Source organism: Rhinoderma darwinii, unplaced genomic scaffold (assembly GCF_050947455.1).
Source record: "Rhinoderma darwinii isolate aRhiDar2 unplaced genomic scaffold, aRhiDar2.hap1 Scaffold_4513, whole genome shotgun sequence".
Classification (NCBI taxonomy): domain Eukaryota; kingdom Metazoa; phylum Chordata; class Amphibia; order Anura; family Rhinodermatidae; genus Rhinoderma; species Rhinoderma darwinii.
The window spans coordinates 39535-45000 of NW_027463945.1; the positions used below are offsets into that span (position 1 = coordinate 39535).

The 5466-nt window shown below is 26.4% G+C and overlaps 1 non-coding gene across 1 annotated transcript; it reads right to left on the reverse strand.

The window, feature by feature from the left end:
- Positions 1–1321: 1321 nt before the first annotated feature.
- LOC142716475 (18S ribosomal RNA) lies at positions 1322–2254 on the reverse strand. The gene has a single exon (XR_012871684.1). It is a non-coding gene; the product is annotated as an 18S ribosomal RNA (ribosomal RNA).
- Between the last annotated feature and the right edge of the window lie 3212 nt (positions 2255–5466).

Consider the following 5466-nt stretch of genomic DNA (forward strand, 5'->3'; position numbering starts at 1 on the left):
TTGATGTCAATTTATTGATACATAAAGTTGTAGTTTTTTGTTTAGAAAGTATTTCTTTCAATGTGGAGGTTAATTTTTACTCCGCGGTCACCCCAACCTAAAACTAGTAATCAAATTGCTAAAAATAAATTTTATAATTCTGAAATTTGGATATTTATAGCAATTGTTATTTGTTTAAAGCTCCATAGGGTCTTCTCGTCTTATAAGTTCATCCCCGCTTCTTCACGGGGAGATTAGTTTCACTGATTAGAGAAAGGAGACAGTATAACCTTCGTGATGCCATTCATACTAGCCCTTATTTAAAGGGCAAGTGATTACGCTACCTTCGCACGGTTAGGATACCGCGGCCGTTGAATTATATCACTGGGCAGGCTGGACCTCTTATGTTAGTCAAGAGGCGATGTTTTTGGTAAACAGGCGGGGTTAATATTTGCCGAGTTCCTTCTTTTTCTTTTAATCTTTCTTGTAATGCTCTTGTGTTAGGTTAACATGAGATTTAGTTGAATTTTCTTGTTGGGTTACTACTTTATACTCAGGCATGTTAATTAGCAGTGGTGTGTCCTTTCTGATTTACATATGCATTGTTAGAGAAGGTCTTGTTCTTGTTACTAGTTTTAACATAAAAAATTCTATAAAAATATAGAAGTGCTCAGTACTATTAAAGGGTTAATATTTGATGAAGAAATTTAATAATAAAACAATTAAGCTTTGACGCTATTAAAAAGGTGGCTGCTTTTAGGCCTACTTGGTTATTAAATTATTTTAATTACCCATTAGTGAAGGTTGTATCCTGTTTCAAATAGGCTGTACCTTATTTGAATTACTCTAAAGTTAATATTGAGTTTTTAGGTGACAATAAACTTTTAGGCGGGACTAAAATCCTTTTCCTGAGCAACCAGCTATCACTAAGTTCGTTAGGTCTATCACCTCTACTTGAAGGTCTTCCCACTCTTTTGCGACAGAGACGGGTTTGCTCTTTGGGCTGCCTTGAAGTAGCTCACTTAGTTTCGGGGGGTCAAACTTAAGATCTTTTTGCTTGATTAGACTTGTTAAACCATGATGCAAAAGGTACAAGAGTTAGTCTTTACTTTATTGTGCTTAATAGCTATTTCATTTTTATTTCATTATTCCCTTGCGGTACTTTATATATAGCTCATAAGAATTTTTCAATCGCCTTTACTAAACTGTTAAAATGTTTTAATTAAATAAACGGAATTTTTAAGTGTCATTTGATTGGGTGTGGCTAGATTTTTAGCTCGAGGTGATTTGATTTTCACAAATAATTTCTCGGTGTAAGCGGGATACTTTCATTAAGTTACACTTCGTTTCCAAGCACACCTTCCGGTATACTTACCATGTTACGACTTACCTCTTCTATGTGGCGTAAGAGTTGTTAAAAACTATAGTTTAGCTGAGAAGAGGGTGACGGGCGGTGTGTACACACCCCAGTGCCAGATTAAAAAGAACTCTCTGTTATCTTTTTACTGCTAAATCCGCCTTCTGACTAGGTTTCATATGTAGTCTTTCGTATTTTCTATGTTAGAAAGTGTAGCCCATCTCTTCCCATTTTATTTGCTGCACCTTGACCTGACGTATTGGTGTAAAGACATTAAGCTCACTATATTTCGCTCACGGGGTAAGCTGACGACGGAGGTATACAGGCTGAATAACTAAAAATGGTGAGGTTAATCGGGGGTTATCGGTTGTAGGACAGGCTCCTCTAGGTGGATATGGGGTACCGTCAAGTCCTTTGGGTTTTAAGCTTTGCTCGTAGTTCCCGGGCGATTTGTGGTGTAGTTAAAAGTTTACGGCTAAGCATAGTAGGGTATCTAATCCTAGTTTGTTTCTTAGCTGTCGTGGGATCAAGTTATGTTAATTAAAATAACTTTCGTTTTGGATTTCTTAATAACAAGCGTGTTACAGCTTAATCTTAATTTAATTTTAATTTGTTAAAACTTTAATCACGCTTTACGCCGATAATAATCAATTTGAGCCACGTGGTGTAACCGCGGCGGCTGGCACCAGATTTGCCGGCTCTTTTTACTTTGACTGAGTCAAGCTTTCGCTCATACTCAATGTTAATTACTGCTGAGGGCCCTTGTGGGTGTGGCATAGCTAGGTGTCTTGGGTGTGTTTGTGCCTGATACCAGCTCCTTATCCCTAGTGGGGATTTAAGGGCGTTTTCACAGGGGTGTGGAGACTTGCATGTATATATTAAGTAAAAACTGATTTCAAGGCTAGGACCAAACCTTTGTGTCTAAAGGATTTTTTAAGATCCATCTTAGCATTTTCAGTGCTATGCTTTATTTAAGCTATTTAGACAAGATATAATTTAAATAGAATGCTAGCTTTGGGGGTTAGCTATGGGAGTTAGATTCTCTCTATCTTGAGCTTCAGGAGGAATTTACTCTTCAGTCTTTGGTTTACAAGACCAATGCTTTGGGATTAAGCTACAGAAGCAGCTTTTACTTGGGTTTGCACCAAGAGTTGCTGGGCCCTAAAGCCAGAGGAAGACTGTTTTCCTTTAAAAGCATAATAATGTTTTGTACATGATATATACATGATATATACATGATATATACATGATATATACATGATATATACATGATATATACATGATATATACATGATATATACATGATATATACATGATATATACATGATATATACATGATATATACATGATATATACATGATATATACATGATATATACATGATATATACATGATATATACATGATATATACATGATATATACATGATATATACATGATATATACATGATATATACATGATATATACATGATATATACATGATATATACATGATATATACATGATATATACATGATATATACATGATATATACATGATATATACATGATATATACATGATATATACATGATATATACATGATATATACATGATATATACATGATATATACATGATATATACATGATATATACATGATATATACATGATATATACATGATATATACATGATATATACATGATATATACATGATATATACATGATATATACATGATATATACATGATATATACATGATATATACATGATATATACATGATATATACATGATATATACATGATATATACATGATATATACATGATATATACATGATATATACATGATATATACATGATATATACATGATATATACATGATATATACATGATATATACATGATATATACATGATATATACATGATATATACATGATATATACATGATATATACATGATATATACATGATATATACATGATATATACATGATATATACATGATATATACATGATATATACATGATATATACATGATATATACATGATATATACATGATATATACATGATATATACATGATATATACATGATATATACATGATATATACATGAAATATACATGATATATACATGATATATACATGATATATACATGATATATACATGATATATACATGATATATACATGATATATACATGATATATACATGATATATACATGATATATACATGATATATACATGATATATACATGATATATACATGATATATACATGATATATACATGATATATACATGATATATACATGATATATACATGATATATACATGATATATACATGATATATACATGATATATACATGATATATACATGATATATACAGATATATACATGATATATACATGATATATACATGATATATACATGATATATACATGATATATACATGATATATACATGATATATACATGATATATACATGATATATACATGATATATACATGTTATATACATGTTATATACATATACATGTATATACATATACATGTTATATATATATATGTTATATACATATACATGTATATACATATACATGTTATATACATATACATGTTATATACATATACATGTTATATACATATACATGTTATATACATATACATTATATTACATATACAGTTATATACATATACATGTTATATACATATACATGTTATATACATATACATGTTATATACATATACATGTTATATACATATACATTATATACTATTACATGTTATATACATATACATGTTATATACATATACATGTATATACATATACATGTTATATACATATACATGTTATATACATATACATGTTATATATACATATACATGTATATATACATATATATTTATATACATATACATGTTATATATACATATACATGTATATATACATATACATGTTATATATACAAAACATGTTATATATACATATACATGTATATATATACATATACATATTATATATACATATACATGTTATATATACATATACATGTTATATATACATATACATGTTATATATACATATACATGTTATATATATGTATATACATGTTATATATACATATACATGTTATATATACATATACATGTTATATATACATATACATGTTATATATACATATACATGTTATATATACATATACATGTTATATATACATATACATGTTATATATACATATATATTATATATACATATACATGTTATATATACATATACATGTTATATATACATATACATGTATATATACATATACATGTATATATACATATACATGTTATATATACATATACATGTTATATATACATATACATGTTATATATACATATACATGTTATATATACATATACATGTTATATATACATATACATGTTATATATACATATACATGTTATATATACATATACATGTTATATATACATATACATGTTATATATACATATACATGTTATATATACATATACATGTTATATATACATATACATGTTATATATACATATACATGTTATATATACATATACATGTTATATATACATATACATGTTATATATACATATACATGTTATATATACATATACATGTTATATATACATATACATGTTATATATACATATACATGTTATATATACATATACATGTTATATATACATATACATGTTATATATACATATACATGTTATATATACATATACATGTTATATATACATATACATGTTATATATACATATACATGTTATATATACATATACATGTTATATATACATATACATGTTATATATACATATACATGTTATATATACATATACATGTTATATATACATATACATGTTATATATACATATACATGTTATATATACATATACATGTTATATATACATATACATGTTATATATACATATACATGTTATATATACATATACATGTTATATATACATATACATGTTATATATACATATACATGTTATATATACATATACATGTTATATATACATATACATGTTATATATACATATACATGTTATATATACATATACATGTTATATATACATATACATGTTATATATACATATACATGTTATATATACATATACATGTTATAT